Below are 19,598 nucleotides of genomic sequence, written 5' to 3' on the forward strand. Positions count from 1 at the left end.
AGATATATTAAATGTAAAGTTATATATGTCGTAGATCATAAGATATATGAATCGATATCAATTTGACAGTGTTAGTCATTTGTATTTGAAGAGAAGTACCTTATATGTACCTCATATACCTGTTTATCCAATTGTCAAAATCTTGTCTGAGATTTGAGATCAGCTAGATCTGTCTATTAAGGTGAGCATGTATCTAGATATATCTTTATCTATATATACATACATATCCATCTATGTATCGACCTGTTTGCCAATATATACTTATCTACCTTTAAGTCTATTATCTTATGTCCATATCTCGTTTACTTATCCACATATCCATTATTTATCTACATTTATCTAGCTATCCACCTACGTATATATCCAATACTCTATAACTAAATCGTTGATTGTAATGCAACATTGCTGCCATATTGATGGGTTAATTGAATTATAAATCACACAAGAAATCCGGATACTTAATCTTGCAGCTAATAATTGGTCAAAATATGCAAAATAAAAGTCAACTTCATTAAAGCCCATAAAAATATGCGCAATAAATTGCGAAAAGCGTTAAATAAATTATGCGGCAAATAAGAGGAAGGAAAAACAAAAATAAAATGCAAAACGGAAAATGCAAAAGAAGAGAAAAAATAAAAAATTGAATATTATGCAGCAGAGCGCAAATATTTATAGGAGCTGTCAATTGCCAGTTGCCAATTGCTGGATGCGATTTTTTTTTTTTTTTTAGCCTCAGGTTTTCTTTTGGGCGCTGACGTTTGACAACAATGTGGGCAAAATGCTGATCCGCCGAGCTGCGGATCACAGAGCCAATGACAAGGAGGAGGCGGCAGCGTTGGCGTTGCCAGCTGCTGCTGCTGCTGCGGCTGCTGTTGCATCTGCATGCGGCTGCAGCTACTGCGCGGCGCGTGAAAAACAATATTTATGGCAAACAAATTTTCATATCGACAGCAAACGGCGCCGCGAATATTGCCATTTTTTGGCAGCAACTATTGCTGCTGCTGTTGTTGCCGCTGCTGCTGCTGCTGTTGTTGTTGTTGTTGTTGTTGTCTATCTTGGCGCACCCAACGCCAACGATGCCACAAGAGCGCCGCAACCATTGGTGGCATGTGTGAATATGCGGCAGCCATATAAAATAATTAGGCAGCTAGTCATAAACAAATGGCAAAAGGTGGGACGGCACAGCAGAGCCAACTGCGACTGTGTGTGTGTGTGTTTGTGTGTGTGCGTGTGTCAACTGAATGTCAACATAAATTTGCAGCGCATTTAAGTGCGTCCATCAGACAAACGCAGACAGATCAAGCTGCGCAGCTCGTAAGTTAGTCAAGTACTTGGAACTGGTACTGCGAACTGGAACTGGAACTGCAACTGGAACTGGTACACACGAACTGAGTGCAGGCTGCACGGCAATACCTAAATCAAAGCGCAGCGCATTATCGTAAATTATACGCGAATTGAGGCAACTGTCAACTGCCTTTATTTTGGCCAGTCAAGAAAGGGAGGGAGGGGGGCTGGCAAAAGCCCAAAGACAAATGTTTGGCGGCTTCTTCTGAGACTCTCTCTCTCTCTGTCTCTCTGTTGACTTGGCTAACTTGGCCAACTGACAACTTGGTTCGATGTTGTCGCTCGACTGCCTTTTCACGAGTCCGCCGGCCACGCCCCATTGCGGGCAATTAACATGGTTATCGATCACAAAATTGTGGATTGTATCTTAAATAGAATTTGTATTTGCTGATCTCGTGGCGGCGATAACGAAAACGTAACGAAAATTTATTGAATTTAATAACGCGCAATGTTTTATCGCACAGTTTTTGTCAATTTAACAAATTGCAGCAGCAGCAGCAACTGTTGCTGTTGTAGCTGCAGCAGCAGCAACTGTAACCAAGCCCACTGCACACAATGGAAATGGAATTGAATTCCTTAGACGGCTCTAATAATGTCTTTGTGCACAATTGACGGCCACAAACTGGACGCTGCCAACAGGTAAAGTGGTAAGCCGGAGAAGGAGGAGGAGGCGGAGAGGGGGCAGGTGTGCAAATGACTGCAAGAATTATTTAACGAGCGCGGTCTATCGCCAAGATCAATGAATCAATTAGCAAAACGCGAAAAAAAAATAAAAAGTAAAAACCAAAACCGAAATGAAAAAAAAAAAAAAAAATGAAAATGAATGAAACTCGGCTAACAAAATGGCTTTTTGCAGCATGCCACAGCCGGAGTCGCAGCCAGTTGCAGGCTGTGGCTTGGCCTAGGCGTGGGATGGCATTTATCAAAGTCGCTTTGGCTTTGCCTCGTTTTGCAGCTGCTGCGGCTGTCTTTTGTTTTGCGTGCAGCGTGCGGCATGCAGCGCGTTGCAGTTGCAGTTGCAACTTGCATATCGCATATCAATCATAGCAACTTTGGTGGCGCATTAGTCAGAGCCGCTGGCCAAAACAATTCAATTGCCGTCGCTGATAAGAATTATGCACAATTCTATTTCATTTGCATTTTGACACTCGCCATTTTTATGGCCACAAAAAAAAAAAAAAAATCCAAAACGTTTAACTGAATTATTTATTTTTAATGACAAAAATGACATTCAGATTAAATCTCATATAATAAATAATATTTGATAATATGTAATCTAAAATAATTATGTATATTTTATAGTATGAATTATTTCTATTTTAGAATACGAATAAAATTTATAATATTTATTTTAAATTAATTATTTATATTTTATATACATGTGTATATCATATGTATGAATTTTTAGATGTATATATGATTATGATTAAACATTTTAAAATATTATTTTATGTTGTATTAGCTTAACAAATTTTGTATAAATATTAAAAATATTCATTCTGAATTTAGCATATTTTAAATTAATTTTTTTTAAAGTAAAAATAAATTTTAAAAATAAAATTTGACAATAATTATGAATTTTAATGATAAAATTAATGTTTTGTTGGCATTTTATTCAATTATTTACTAAAATTATGATTATTTATTATATATATTTATGATATTTATCAAAATTTCTCTTCTATATTCTTTTACCAAATTCTTGAATAGACCCTATTAGAGTTTAGCCTAGCCTAGCCTCAAGGCTCATGTCTACTTTTTAGGAATTGCCTTAGCCTTAATGCAAATATCTCAGTTATCAAACGTATACATGTAACTATGTAGGATTGTATACCCTCTCTTTCTCTCTATACCCTGTGATAAACGTGCTGTCAGCTGTCTAATTAGCGCAGCGCTATCAATGGATCCACCAAGCGCAATAACAAGCCCAGTCGGCAAACTCTAAAAGAGCTCAATTGCGCTCAGCTTGGTGAACAGAAGAGAGAGAGTGGAGAGAGAGATGGGGCACTGGGGACTGCAGATTGAGGATTGGGCCTCATAATCGCTGTGCAAAAATCTCATTAACGCCGATGCTAAAGCTCGACTCGACTCGACTGGGCCAATTAATAAAAAAGCGTGAAATTGAATTTTATTTTGCTTATTTTTTTTTTATTTTTTACTTTTATGAGCAAATTTCACACCCCAGAAATGTTGCAGCAGAGCGCCGAGAGGCAAGTGGCAAGAGGCGGTGGCAGCTGATCTACGCGCCCAAAAAAAGAGAGCGAGAAAACAAGATTGCAGTGCAGATAGAGGGAGAGCGAGAGATAGATAGAAAGAGAGAGAGAGAGAGAGAGGGAGAGGGAAGGTGTGCAGCAGTTGCAACAGAACTGCGAAAAGTAACACAGAACCACATCAAATGCAGGTGTGGTTTCGCTCTCCACTTCACTGTGGCGGTGTGGCTGGTGGTGCTATTAAAACTCAATCTGAAATTCAAATCGTAATATAATGTGGCCGTCCTCAGCTCGATTGCCAGAACAAAGGCAAACGACAAAAGCCTTGAAAAAGCCCCCAAAAAAAAATGTACATATATACAAAAAAAAAAAATAATCAAATTCAACCAAAAACTATTCACACACACACACAGACACAGTGAAGCCTTCTTTGAAGAGGACGCTGTGAAATCAAAAGGCGCAGGCGCAGGCGAAGCCACAGAAATTCTTAGGCGCATTTTGGTCAAAACGAATGACCAAGCCTCAAATCCAGATACCCCTGTGATACCCTGTGCACCGTCTCCTGCTTCTCCTCCTCCCCTGTATACCCTGTACTTTGTCTGCCCGGCTGTGGCTATCTTTGCGTTTGATCAGCGACGAGACGAGTTGCCCGTCGACGTTTCTGCCCCGCAAGGAATTCTTTCAATTCATTTCGACTACCTTGCCGTTCCCTCTGCTCCTCTCTCGCTCTCTCTCTTCGAGTCTCTTTCTTCGGTCGTCTGTCTCGCTTGCCTGCTTCTTATTTAGCGCAGATCCTTTGGGCACAACGCGCTGCGCATTTCAATGCTGCACGTGCATCTTGCCCCAAAAGCAGTCTCCATTGCCTCCAAAGCTGCCCCGGCCGCTACCTTTGCCTCTACCGCTGCCCCTACCGCTGCCCCAACCCCAGCCTCTGTTGCCGTTGCTTCTTTTGCTTGCTGGCCGCCTTTTTGCCTTTACCTTTGAGCCGAGATTGAAATTTGTTGAACACCGGCGTGGCATAACTTTTTTTTCTCATTCTTTCGGCTGCCTTTTTTTTTTGTGTGCTTTGTGGTTTGGTCTTTCGTTTGTATTTTTGGGCTCGACTGCGCTTCCTTTGGACGATGACGACTTTTATTAATATTTGGGGCTCGGCTTTGGTTGGGGCCCTGGAGTGTAGCTTGATCTGCCAACGGCTGACTGAGACCCACAGCCGGAGACGTCAAACAAAGCAATGCGTTTCTTGGAATTGCCCTTACAGCCAGGGCTTAGTCAGGCCTTTGCCCAAATGCCCTACACGCCAACTGCAGGGTGGATTGGACTGAGAGTAAAGATAGCCTGAAATACCTTAGAGTTCTTACATACATACATAGATCTATAGCTTTAATGAAACGAAAATCGAGCTATGTTCTTATCAGTTAAGGGTTAAATTTAGATCACTTGAAAGTTCATTTTTTTCTGGTCAACCTAATTTTATGCGTATATCGATAACATTTACAGCTAATGCCAAATAGTAATTGTAGTAAAGGATATTTAAATATTAATGTACCTAAGTCGACAAACGATAGACCAGAGCGATAAAAATTATGCTTACTAATAATCGATAACTTATTTTTCACATGGAAAACAGCCATAAAAATGCTATTAAAATTATAATTATTATAAAAATACATATCAATATTCTTCTTAGTCTAATAAGAAGCAACTAGCTAAGCATGTTGATCCCTTAACAGACTAAAAATTGCTATCGATAACTTAGAGTGGGAAATATTCATAGAACTGATAACTGAACGTATGCATATGTCATCCAAGTTCGATTAATACATTAATTATAGTTAACTGTATTATTTGAGATAAAATAAATCGATATTTATCGATAACCACCATAGCAATCCCCTTATACATTTAATAAATTCTTAGCATTCTGCAACATATTTAATCATAATCTCTGTCCATTTCAATCTCTTCAATCTTAGCTACAGCTCATTCGATCGGTCGATCATTGGGAATCGATTCGCAAATCTCGTATTTCGCATTCATTTGTTCCAAGTTGCGAGTTTTTTTTTTCGTTAGCTTTGTTCGCTTCGGTCTGTGAGTTGATTTTGAAGACAAATCATGCCCCGTGGTCGCATTGGCTCGCATTGTGTGGCTTCCACTTTTGGCCACATTCATCGTCGCCCGCCCCCCGCTTCTCGCGTCGTACCCCGCTCCAGTTATCGCTCGAGGCGATTTCTGGTGCAATTCGAGCGATTGCCAACATTTTCGTTGCTCGAAATTAAGTTATAATTTTGCAATGCCTCTGCCGCTCTGCACCAGCGGAGTCTTCTTCTTCCTCCAGCTAGTTGGGTGGTCGCTATTTGCATTTAAATTGCAAACAAATCATCGTGGCTTTATGATTTATTGTGAAAAGTCCTCGAGCCGTCAATTAAATGACGGATATGAAAAAAAGCTGAGCAAAAACAGAAGCGGCTTGCCACACATCCACATGCAACATGCAACATTCAACATGCAAGATGCCGCTTGCCCCGCCTATTATAGCCGCCCTCCACTCGGCATTTTCTTATCTCTCATTTTATTTTCGGCTAAGTCAACAGACTTTACCGTAAGCCGGAAAACGAGGTGCGTTGCAGCTACAGATACAGATGAAGATAAAGAGTGAGAGACAGTGAGAGAGAGAGAGAGAGAGAGAGAGCGGGAGAGGGGGGAGAGTGAGTAAGAGTCAGTGGCAGATAAGGCGACTGCAGTCATGACAACAAACGCTGCGACGTCTGCCACAGAATGGCACAATTCATAATGAGAAAAAATATCAGAAACAATTCTTTTGCTGCCACTTGGCAACGAACGTCACGTAGCAGCGGCATCATTAGCCACCAGCTCAGTCCCAGTCGCACCACCAGCTCACCTCAGTCAACCAGCTAACAGCCAACAGCCAGCAGCTCAGTCAGCGACACGGCTTTGCTGTAATGATACCCTGTAATCGAATGCAGTTGGGTGTTCTAGTTTCAAATGTTGAGATTTGTTGTAAGTAGGGATTTACACTTGGATAGCGGAGATAGGTGACTCTCCTTGAACTCTATTAGTAGTTACTTCATCTGGAATCTTCCATTTGTCTATCTATTCATTCTATAGTTCTCTATTCTCACTATAGCACTATTCTTTGATCTACTGTTCATTCCTTTTATAGCGTCATTCACATACGTTGAACTTGCTTATTTTACTGAGAATCGCATAGAGGGGTCACAATGTAGTGAATGTTTTTTACATGGCATACATTACAACTGTATATGTATATAATATATATTTATGCATATACTATATAATATATACTTATACATATATGTATGTATATACTCTATATAGGTATTCACACATTTCATATTTTACAGGGTATCTAAACGTTATCCACATTGTCGCTCACATAGTTCTCTTACATGTTGCTTATTTGCTGTTTGTTTGCTCAATGAGCGGCCTTTCCATTTTCCCACTCACTTTGTAGCTGTTATTGTTGTTGTTGTTGTTGTTGTCTGCGACTGTTGCTCATTAATCCCGATTGCGATCCCGCCGCAGCCGCAACGGCCGCTGCCCCAGCTGCACCTTCTTTTTAACGCTTTTGTTTGGCACCGACACAGACAGACAAACGGACGGGCGGACAGACGAACCGACGGACGAACGGACGGACAGATCGGCACACCTGAGAGGAAATGCGTAACGCTGACAATGCCCACCCGTTCCCAGTCCAATTGCTGACGCTGCTCTTGTCTGTCTGCCTCTACTTTACCTCTCTCTCTCTCTCTCGCTCGCTCTCTGTCTATCACGCTCTGTGATTTCTACGAAATTAGCCGCCTCTCTGTGCACAGTTTGCAAACACTTTGCGGACCGGAGCAGAGCAGCCAGCAGAGCTACACAGCTGTGTGGGCATTTGTCCACGCTGGAGGTCAACAGCAGAGACAATGGCAGGCAGGGTGAGAGAGACAGAGCGAGAGCGAAAGAGAGAGGAGCAGAAAGCGAGGGCGTCAATAGCTGCTCACACATGCGGGCTAAGGGTCCATTTGGGCTCAAAATCTCTCTCTCCCTCTCTCTCTCTCTCTCTCTCTCTCTCTCTCTCTCTCTCTCTCTCTCTCTCTATTTTGCCTCTTCTGCTGCTGTGCCTACTTCAAGTGGCGCATTGGTCGCCCTATTGACAGCCATTCAAGTGGAATTCCCGCACCCAAACTCTGCAGACTCCGGCCTATTCGTAGTCGTCTTTTAATTGTGGCATAATTAATGTGGGAACTGATTGGAAAATTTGCCGCTGATTGAACCATTAGACGCACCCGCAGTTAGCTGCATAAACAACCAGAGCCCAACAAACAGACAGCGGATACACAAGTTGTCAGCAATTTTTTGTTGTTTGAAAAATGCCAGATTTCCAGACTGGAAGACTTGAAGAGTTTCAGGCACTTGAGTTGAAATGGAAGGGAAATGCGACAAAAATTGTTGTTTACTTTATGAGTTGTGAAAAAGAGTTAACAAATGATGGAAAGCAGATGTTATATAGTATTTACATATATGGATTTTTTAAATAACTTAAGCTGACATAAATAACCACTGGAATGGTTCAAGAAATCTAACCTAATGGAATATTCCAGGACTATCATATAAGGGCTTATCCAAGTAGTTATCGTATTTTGATATTGCGTAAAAGTAAAATGATCATTATATTAGTATAAAACATATAAAATCTAATTAACAGATAGAGGACATGAGAAAGACGTTGAGTGAGCTTACCTAACCTAGATTTTAGATATTCCATTTAAAAAACTATCAAAACTAAGCAAACTTTTCCATTTAGACAATACATTCCAATGACTGAAGAAATATTCCATGAATAGCAAAAAAATTAGAATATTTGATTTATTTTAGCCAAAATCACAACCAACCTTTGCAGTTCCGTCTGCTGACGCACATAGACTGGAAATTTATGATAAATAATGCAGAGTTTATGAACTGTTGTCTGGGTCTGGAATGATTCCCTTATCGCTAATCCCTAGAACATGAGCAAGAGACAACCGAGAACAGAGAACAGAGAACTGAGAGCTGTTTCTTATGGGTGACAACTCAATTTGACGGGCGTGTCAAGAAATGGTTTATGGTGCCAGATGGAGACCCACCCAGGCTCTAATCCGTTAACAGGCTGAGCGAACAGCCGCTCGCAGCTCGCAGCTCGGTGCTCGCAGTTCGCATTTGGCACATTAAATCCACGCGTCAACAGGCGACTCCGAAATGTTGTCATTGTTGCTGTTGGCTCGGCGCATAGTTTAGGCCAGATAAATCTCAAGCTAAATGGCCAAAAGTCAAAATAAATTAAGCCCACATGCGGCCACACGGAGCCGCAGCTCGAAATTCGAATTCGATGTCGAAGCCAAAGACAGTCACCAAAAAAAAAAAAAAAAAAAAATGAAAGAGAAAAACAACAACAAGAAAACCAAATCAAATGAAACAAACGTCACACCCTTTTGGCCAGGCATTTGACCCACCATCGCCACGGAACACATGAGGCAGGCCCAAAAATCAAATTCAAAATCGGCGTCCGCAAAACGACGCCCACATGCAGATGCCGTGGCAGGCGGTGCAACACAATGGGCACGGCTGCCGCTGCCACTGCCGCAGCCGCTGTCGCTGCAGTTGCAGATTTGTCACCAGCTCGTTTTGCCAGCGCCGGCGCCGACGTCAGCGTCAGCGCCAACTGGGCCGCCGTTTTGATTAAGTTGACGAAACTGAAATTCAAATGCGGCGCACAGACAAAAATTGGCCAACCGACAGGCACAAATCAGCGCACTGGAAACTGACACTGGAAACTGCAATCCATAACAGAGGGAGAGCGAAACAGTGACAGATAGAGAGAGAGAGAGAGATTGTTGAGCGTCACTGTTCATGTTGCTTTTGCCCTCGAAATGTCAACGCCCTTCGGCTGCTGCACCCCAATTGGAATGTAGACATTTGCTGCTTTCCAGTTGCGCTCTCTCAAGAGAGCTTTCACGCTCTGGCACTGCGCGCTTGTATGCAAGCGTGCGTGTGTGTGAGTGTGACATACTTTTACTCCTGAACGCATTCAATTGTTCACATTGGGTGTGTGTGTGTGTGCGTGTGTGTTTGTGGGTATGTAGGTGTGATATCGAAAAACTGTTTGTTTTGCATTTCGCATTGCACGCGCCGTGCGATCGCCATTCGCAAATTTTATGTTTACTGCCAGCAGCGGCAGCAGCGGAGCAACGTCAGCGTCTGTCGCCCAATTATTTAGCCCATCCCCCGAATTCGCCCCGTTCGCCATTGCCTTAGCATTCGCCTTAGCGACGCGTCGACATTTGGCTGACATTTGAGTTCAAACACCTGCAATGCACTCGCCTTCGCACTCGCACTCGCAGTCGCACTCGTTGGGGCCGCTAGACGCCTTGCTTTGCACTTTTTTAAAGCGACTTACGCGGCTGCAGTCGTCGCTGCGCTAATTTGACTAAATTTTTTAATTTATAACCATTGCGGCTGCAGGTTATAAATTCAGCTTAATAGACTTTAATTGCGGCACCTGCGTCTAGGCTCAAAGTCTAGGCCTAAGCTTAGGCGTAACAAATATTTACACACATACCAGCACACACACTCTCACACATACATACAAATACACATACTAATACGCGTGTAAACTTGGCAAATCACAAGATCAACAAAATAATTCCCACAAGCCGGCAAAATGAAAATGACGTGAACGTGAAGTTTGATCAGGTGCGCATACAAATCTTGCGGCAACTTTCAGTTAAACAAAAACAACAAAATATAAGAGAAGAAAAAAAAAGAAGAGCCGAGCGACGCAGAGTAAGCAAAAGTTAATGAGAAAGTCAAATAAACGAAACAAATAGCATGCAAAGTGTCTGCTGTAACTGTGTGCGAGTGCGTGTAGATGTGCGTATGCGTGCGAGCGAGACAGTCGCCATGCGGGGGCGACAGTGCGAAAGAGCAACCAAGCAAAACGAGCTAGCCGCGCAGGCGTGTTCTCCTAAAGCTCATTTTACGTTATTTTACGTTAGTTTTGTTGCTGTGTTTTCGCCTTCATGGAGTGCCTGCGGCTGGAACGATGATGATGAAGTGAGCAGCGAAGGCTGGCCCTGAGGTAAAAGTCGCTGCCAGCGCAAACATTGCAAAGTTCAACAGCGCAAAAGCAACTGCAGCTGTGTCAACAACACAATGAATCTTCATTTCCAGCCCAGCAACAATTTCGCCGTGATTCAAGTCAAGCGAACTTGGAGAGTCGAAGTCGAACTCGAACTCGAACTGCAGCGTTAGCAAATAAAACCGAAAGTGGCGCTACAAGTGCAGTCAGCAGTAGGAGCAGCAGCGGCGGCTGCAGCTGATAAGCAAATAACAACAACAACAACAACAACAATGATAGGCATGCAAGTGGCTAAGACAATATAAACAAGGTCCAATCTTAATGCAGTACTTGAAAGAGATTAAGCTAGCTGGGTTTTGGGTGACCCATACATACAAGCATGTGCTTGTACGTACGTACTTACTATGTACATATGTATGTATGTATGTATGTATTCATGTGAGCATGCATGACTAAAGTTACGTTCATCAGTCGCTGTGCAGCGTGGGCTTGGAATTTATCTTAATTTCCACGCTGGAACTGCAATTGGAATTGATAAGAAGTAATGCGAGAGACAGACAAAAGAGGGCGCTGTTGCTTAAATGATTTAATTGATAAACAGCAATTTTAAGATAAGCTTTTATGACTCATATAATACATACGTGAAAAAAAACAAAGAGCGATTAATAAATAATTCTAAAATTGGTTTAAAAGCACATTTTGACAGAATTAATAAAAGCACAGCTGAATACTTTTTTTTTAAAGATAAATATCGTGTAAGTATTTTTAGAGCGTTAAAGTCTGAATTTCAAATTTTAATGACTTGATAATTTAATATTTATTTATATTACTAATGGCGTTTTATTTATATTCATAATGGTTTTTATTTATAAATATGTATAAATTTCTATTAAAATTAAAATTTATATTAATGCAATTTTTATTTTGATGCCAAACAAAATGTTCCTTGTATTCGGCTATAAAATTTTAATTCAATTTTACGTTTTATATTGTTAGACCTAATTTAAGATCTTTTCATAGAACATTAGCATATATTTTTTTGTTTAAATATAGATTGCAATGATATTCCTTTAAAAGCACTTAATACAAAATTCTGCCAGTTATAAGGGGATTTTTTTTTCTGTTCAGCTTAAAGACAGTAAAGTTCCATTGAAAATAACTTGATTTTCGATCGTATCTTTAAACATTAATTCTATTTAAAGATTTGTTGCTTTATATAGCTATATACATATAGTATTGTTATAATGTAATGTTTCATTTAATATTCTAAGATTTTGTTGTTGAGTCTTGCTATTGTTTATTATTATTATTTATAGTAGAGCTTGGTGTTTTTTCCTCGAATTGTTTTTGTTCCTATCGTTGTTTTGATTTCATTGGCGCCAGTCACCGGCCGCGCCCACCGCCCACCAACAAGCTGCTGCCTGGAGATGCAAACTTGGAAATGGAAAAACATTGCAGCTGATATGTGACGCTTAGACTCGCGTGTATGTGTGTGTGTCTGTTTTCTGATTGGACTCTAATTCGATTTCGTTTACGCTTACAGTTATACAAGTGTAAGGCGCCACGCGATGTGGCACAGACAGTTGTATGTCTCTATATTTTTTTGAGGTCACATTTTACATACATCATTAATTGTCAGCTAGTATTATTAACTGTTTAATGTCCGACTGTCTGTTGTCGCTTTTCATTTATAATTGTTTTTGTTGTTGTCGCCGGTGTTTTTTTCTGCTTTTATTTAATTGCAGCATGACATGACAAGGGATTTGGCTTTTGCGCGCTTCGCTAAGTTTTTTCCATTGCGAAATCGTTTTTCCAGCATTAAATTATTATTATTAATGTCATACAATGGTCATTTGTCACAGCTGTTGCTGTTGTTGTTGCACTTAGCTATACATATGCATATGCGAGTGTGTGTGTGTGAGGGTACTTTATGTTCATTGCATTGCATTTTATTTTTATTCAGTTAGAAACGATTATGGCAATAACACTTACAACAACAGCAAGTACAGCGCATACAACAGTAAATATCGCAACGCTTTATGCCCAACGTAATTAGCGCAATTTGCATTTCCTGACTGACTCCGAGCTTGATTTTCTCAGTAATCGCCGCAAAAGTACTCGCCGTGCTCGGTACACAGTGCACAGTTGAGCTTGAGCTTATTCGCCCCGCTTCGCCGCGCTCTCCCTCGCTCTACTTTTGCGCACACTCTATTGTTTTCGCTGCATTTTGCAATTCATTTGAAATCGAATTGTAACTGTTTTTTTTTTTTTTTTGTTGCTGTTTGCTCTTGTTTTCTTATTTTTTTCTTTTCAGTTTTTGTTTTGTTTAACGTTTCGCATTGTGCCAACTGGAGCTGGGAGCTGGATCTGATGTCGCTGCAATTTTAACGGGCTTTTCGTAATCGCCGCTAAACCTGCACCTGTTCTCGCAACGAAAGTGAAAAGCATAAAATTTACATTGTTTACTTTAGTTGTGCAAGGGCTGGATCGCCGGTCCATTGAAAGTAAAAACTGTTACTAAACTAATTTCACTTTTCAATGCATTAATACATATTTATATATTATTATTATTAATTAATATTGTTGTCATGCCGATTGCCGATTGTCGATAGTCTATTGCATCAATTAGCCGGCACTACATACTCTCAATGACTCAATTTATTCGGTTTTAAAATGAATTTTATATAAGCATACATTCTTATCAGCTTTGCTGCCGCGGCGAATTAACACGGCATCAACAAAATTTCAAATGTCATGCATACACATGCTCGAGAACACAAACACACGCACGACCAGTGTGCCACAAAATGATTGAGAGTGAGTAAGAAAACGAGAGAGCGAAAGTGAGAGCAATGCGCGAGAGTCAGAATTCGCTCAGCAAATATTCTAGTTCTCAGTGGCTCTCTGCTTTAGATGCGCATTTGGCAGACATCGAGCAACAGCTCCAGTGGCGCAATTGGTTAGCGCACGGTACTTATAATCAGTACTATTGTGTATGAGCTATGCCGGGGTTGTGAGTTCGAGCCTCACCTGGAGCAGGTCACTGTTGACTAGTATTTTTATTTTTTTTTTTTTAATAATTTGACCATATAAAAGTAACATAAAAGACGGTTTGAAGCGTTTTCTTTATAAAATGCGTGTGTTACAGGTTGTTTAAAATATTTTTTAATCGGAGTAAAATGTTTTACTGTTTTTTGTTGGGAGAACTTTTGAAATGAGTTTTATACAGTCAACTAAATAATTTGTTTTTATCAGAAATATTTATTTATTTAAATTTTAAAATTTGCATATACTATAAACTTAGCTTATTATTATTAACATTTAAGCTCTTCTGTTTCTCTACTTTATATTTTGGACTTTGAGTAAATTTTAAGCAGAAATAAAAAGATATTCTATATTAATGAATACAACTTCGTTTGATTGTTTTGGCCGGGAAATTTACTTATAAACATTTCACAGCTCTGTCAAAAATGATTCAGCCAAAAGAGAAAAAAGTGAAGCCAAACATCAACAACAACGTGGATAAAGCACATGGCCAGAGCTGTGCCGACAGCTACGATGCCCAGATTTCCGATTTCCCGCTTTTTCATTTTTTTTAGGGTTTTTTTTTTTTTTTTTTTTTTTTTTTGTGGCAGCTTCAAGCAGCTGTGGCTGAGGCTGAACATGCCACCCAAACAAATCGCAGTGGCAGCAAACGTTTTTTGTATGTTGTTGAATTTTCAACAACATCAACACAGGGCAGCACTTCATGCCACGCATTGACGAAGGGGCAGCCACTACACAAGACATGTTAATCATACATATATATGCCTCTTATAGCACATACATATGCATGTATGTATCTGTATGTATACAATTAATCGATAAGAAATCAAAGTGGAATCGAAATTATGAAAAGTTTCTTGTTTATGGCAGAGACTTCTCGATCGGCGTCTTCGGCAGCAGATGTGTGGCAGCCTATAAGAAGGTGTTGAAAAAAGAGATGCGCCGGCTGCTGCTGCTGCTGGCTGTTGGCTGTTGGCTGTGGGCGTTCTGTGGCACTATGAAGTGGCGTGCGGCTTGCGGCATGTGGCTTGTGGAGTGTGGAGTGCCGACTGTTTGAAGTAAACTCAATAAAAATGAAGCAGCACAAGCGTAGCCAATAAAATGTTTGCAGTTCGTCTGCCCCCAATTGTTTACAGAAAGAGCCAACAACAACAGCAACAATCAGAGGAAGAGAAATAAGAAGAAGAGGACGAACTGAGCACTTAGCATATTTGCGGCAGCAGCTGCAACATCCATCGATCTTGCTTGGTGGTCCACTCCAAGCCACAATGACTGGGCGTGTGTGGGCGCATGCAGAGCGCTCGGCCACTTGCCACTCTCCAGTTGCCACTTGCCCCTGCCCCTGCCCCTGCCTCTGCTACTGCCACTGCCTCAGCCTCTGCTCCAGGGAGTGCGGAACTTTAAACAAATATTTATTGAAGCAAAAAGTCGCAGAGCTCCAAGCTGATCATCATCGAGCTTCGATCGCTGGCATTCATTATATGTGTTTACAGCTGCAATATTTGGGGCAACATTTATGCAAAATAAACAACACTGCCCCATCCTGTGGGCTTCGTTTCCCTCTTCTCTCTGTCCCTCCCCATCTCTGCCTCACCCACTCTCTCGCTCTGCTGCTTTCGTTATGCTTTGCTACGGAGGGCCGCAATTGATTTGGAACAGACCACCCAACATATCAGCTCACACGTACCGGAACGACTCTCCACTCTCCTCTCTCCTCTCTCCTCTCTGCAGTCATCCCATTGGCAACGTGATCTGCAGGCGTCGTCTTGATCGCATCTGCATATAAAACCTACTCGGCCTGTCTGACACCCATGTTGCCAGCTTGTTCTGTTTCTTGTTGCTCATGTTGCACGCTGTTGTTTTTTTTGTTTTTTGTTTATTTATGAGCTGTCCGGTCCGTTGCCACCTCGATAGCTGCGTGGGCTGCCTCTGTCTCTGTCAGGAGAAAAAAGTGAGAATTGGGCCAATTAGTGGTATTAGTTCTAGCTGAATTTCTCCATATCGTAGATATCTGGCCAACATCTCTTACACTAATTGCGATGTGGTGGCACCACTCCCTAAAGTGTGGCAAGTGTGAAGAGCTCGCACTTTAAACGGATATTGATTATCAGCAATCTCTCTATAGGGTATTTAAATATATCCATATATATATATCTATAGTATATGTTATATTGAATATTAATAAGGCAACAACTCGTTATTAAGCCGTTTCGCATTTTGTTCACATTTTGCTTAGCTCATTTTAATTGAGAATGTGGAGTTGTTACATAAATTTGATTTCTGAGAGATAACAAACAAGTACATTGGGAATTAATATGCCTGTCAATTGATATTAAGATTTTTGCACATAATTTTTACATTATTCAGCGTGCCAAATACAAATCAATTCACATTTAGTCATTATTATTTGTAAAACATGTAATATATTAACATATTTAATATATGTATGTTTCAAATTAAAATATGTACTTAACCTCAGTTAGTTGGATTCGCCAACTCTCGCCAGCAGGTGTCGCTGTCTAACAATGAGATGGTGTTGATGATAGCGCTGTTACAAATAGCCTTGACATAACTTTACACACATACACTCGCATGCTCACATAGTCTCTCTCTCTCACACACACAAGTGTGCGTTTGTCACACAACATTAGCATTAGCTGACGACAATGCCAAAGTCACGCCCAGCCAGATGTCGAGCTCACTTGCTCTGCCGGCGGCTGCGGAGATCACAGATTGCCGAACCGTGTTACACCTACCCTCTCTATCTTTCATTCTCTCTCACTTCTGCTGTGCATAATAAATGCCCGCATCAATCAACGCTGACGCATGCGCTTACGTCAATTTGCTCAGTGCTCAGTTGTCGAATTCGAACTCGAACTCGAACTAGACATGTCAATGCTGCTTAATTACATGCCGCACCAAACAACAGCAACAACAATAACAACTGTTAATCAACGGTAGCTGCACAAATGGCAACCACAAAAGTTCACAAAGTGCACGCAACACATCGTCGACTGCAATTGCCATTCCAAGCCAAATTTGAGAACGAGTGCGAATTCGAATGCGAATGCGAATGCGAATGCGAATGCGAACTGACTGTGAGTGCGAGTGCGACGGCAAATGCGAATGCGAATGCCCGTGCGAGCATTTGTTTTGCAACGCAGTGCAAAACGTGCCACTGACAAAGCCGAAATGCGGTAGCTACAACAACAGCAACAACAACAGCAGCAAAGGCAATGCGCAATGTGCCATTGTTAATTGCATGACATAATCCACAGCTAATTCGAAAACGAAAACTCAATCGAAAAGCAAACTAGAAAGAAACAAAAAGACAAAAACTAAGTAAAGATGTCACTATGATATACCCTGCGCTAAAATTGAGTAGTTTATTGGAGTAAATGTTATAAATGAGATAATATAAATTTTTATTTTAATTTTAATTAGGATAAATTGCGAATATATATAATAGTATATTTAAAGCTCTATTTAATATAAGAAAATATCAGAGCAGTTGAGCAAATAATGTGTTAATAATAATTTTGTATTTTTATAATACAATACATAATCGCCTTTAAATACACTCTCCATTCCCAGCCTGTTACAACTTACACCACATAGTCAGTCATGCCATTTAGCTTTCTTTACTCAGCCCAATCAAAAGCCCGACAAATTGTGTTCGAGCGGCCAAAAGCAAAAAAGGCAAAACTAACGGCTTTTATTACCGTCTGCATTTACGTCTGGTGTCTTTTAATTGCTTAACTATGCCCAGCGGCAATTGTTAATAACAATTAGAAAATTTGCATGCGATCGACAGCAGAGATCGCCAAGATCTATGTAGATCGCGATATCGAGACACATTCAGCTAATTTGCGAGGCTCCGGCTTGATCTTTGAGTGCCGATCGACGCTGGTGGCCACGGCGAATGGACAGCGTGCGGCGAATTGACGGACAAGCCTGTCAGTGGGTTTTGTTGTTGTTTCGATTTTTTGTTGATTTTTTGCAGTTGATTTTGTGTGTGTGTGTGTGTGTGTGTGTGTTGGTCTCAATTAAGCCACACGCCGCGATTCAATTACAGCTGCATTGCATACAGTTTATACTCGATACTTTCGTACTCGATACATTCGAGTGTTCGTCCGTCCGTCCGACTGTTTGTCCGTCTGTGCGCGGCGCTGACAAATGCCATAAAAACAAATAAAAACGCGCTCGATTTCATTAGCACGCCAAAACGGCCAGCTGTGAAAATTGGAGCACAACGGATGCTTCATAACGATCATAAAGATGATGATGATGATGCTGACGACTATCAGCAGCGAGATGAGATGCGGATGTGCTACTGCCTACTGCTGCGGCAGAAGCGCAGTTCAACTGACCAGGGCCAGAGTGTGTCCGGGGCTGGGGCACATACATATATACGTGTATATAGGTATGTACGTGTATTTGAGCGCTGTTTGCACAGATGTTCATTATACGAAATTTAACGTTACGTAAATTTAACAGAGTGTTTGCGTATGCATGTGTGTGTGTGTGTGTGTGTGTGTGTGTGTTTCATTGAAATTCATTAGGCCGCGTGTCAAGCTGAATGGAAATTTCATTGAGTGGCAGAGCGTCGAGGCGAGAACTGATCTCGCTGCTCATGAACATCATTGTTTAGTGTCAGCCAGCTGCCAATAGATGGCGCTCTCATTGCAACAGACTCACTCAGGCAGGCAGTGGCATAGACAAAGCTGAGCCATTGATTGATGCTTTTAGCTGCAGCAGCTGCAACTGTGCAGTAAGTAGGTTGCCCCACTGCATCGCATCGCATTGCCATTTATGATGATGTTGTTGACGTTGATGCACCACAGTCCCCACCCAACCTGACAGTCCACAGTGTGGGCCACACCCCACCACACCACTCGCCCACAGCCACCTCCCATTTGGCGGCTGGCAAACAACATATGGAAGCCGAACTGTCTGTTCACTTTGATCATATCGCTCGACTACAGCTGTGGCCGTGTGGCCGTGTGGCCGTGTGGCTGCGGCTAAGGCTGTGGCTCTGTTTGCTTTGGCACCGACCAGTGGGTCACTTGACATCCACCATGGGCAGCAGCCAGGCAATCACTGCACAAAAACTACGCTGTGGCATATATATTTTTCTACAAGGTCAAATGGGGAGATCAGGAACTCTATATGAGAGTTTTTAGTAATTTCAATAGGTAATTGAAATAGTAATTGAGTTTTAAATGAGCTTAAAAAGATTTTGAAGCGTGAAAAGAACTGTAAGCATAAAAAAAATAAAAAAAAAAAAAAAAAAACTTGAAACGAAGCTTAATTTATTTGAAAGTATTTAGCAGTTAAGCAGTTTGACAGAGCTCAGCTTTTTACACAAAATATCTAATATTCTATATCTTCCTCTTTACTTCTTCACCTGAACCACCCTAAAAATCATTTCAGATCAGCTCATTCCACTGTACTTTGCATTGGTTCAAGTCACAAAACACACACAGATTCTATTTGTCTTACCTACTCGTCCACTCATCCCCCACCCTTCTGTGTGCCCGCCCCACTGCCTTTGGCTAAATGGAAAATTTACAACATTTGTGGAAAATTGGCAAATTCAACTTATTTAGTTGACCCATTGAGCAAATTTCGTATAATTTTGCCAGCAATTTGGCTGGCACTCAAGAACGCATCCGTAAATGTTTACGCTAATGGCGGCCACGTACGACACGTGAACCCTTTTTTGTTTTTCTTCACAAAGTCCCCCCTCACCTCAGCTCCGCCCCCTGCTCCACTTAGACGGCCATTAAGGAGTGGCTGGAATAAAAAAGAGGAAACCTGCTTAAAGAAAGGCGCACATACGGCATATAAAAATTTAATAA

The 19,598-nt window shown here is 41.2% G+C and overlaps 2 long non-coding RNA genes and 1 other non-coding gene across 3 annotated transcripts; 2 read left to right on the forward strand and 1 right to left on the reverse strand.

Annotated features, from left to right (window-relative positions):
* The first annotated feature begins 7,424 nt into the window (after positions 1–7,424).
* Positions 7,425–13,754, forward strand: LOC149269084 (uncharacterized). The gene is made up of 2 exons (XR_016269673.1): positions 7,425–12,712; positions 13,007–13,754. It is a non-coding gene; the product is annotated as an uncharacterized LOC149269084 (long non-coding RNA).
* TRNAI-UAU (transfer RNA isoleucine (anticodon UAU)) lies at positions 13,634–13,730 on the forward strand. Its single transcript has 2 exons — positions 13,634–13,671; positions 13,695–13,730. It is a non-coding gene; the product is annotated as a tRNA-Ile (tRNA).
* Positions 13,749–16,632, reverse strand: LOC149269085 (uncharacterized). Its single transcript, XR_016269674.1, has 2 exons — positions 16,494–16,632; positions 13,749–15,672 (listed from the first exon to the last, which is right to left on the reverse strand). It is a non-coding gene; the product is annotated as an uncharacterized LOC149269085 (long non-coding RNA).
* Positions 16,633–19,598: the final 2,966 nt, after the last annotated feature.

Source organism: Drosophila arizonae, chromosome 4 (assembly GCF_054131065.1).
Source record: "Drosophila arizonae isolate 15081-1271.41 chromosome 4, UAZ_ARI_1.0, whole genome shotgun sequence".
Taxonomy (NCBI): Eukaryota; Metazoa; Arthropoda; class Insecta; order Diptera; family Drosophilidae; genus Drosophila; species Drosophila arizonae.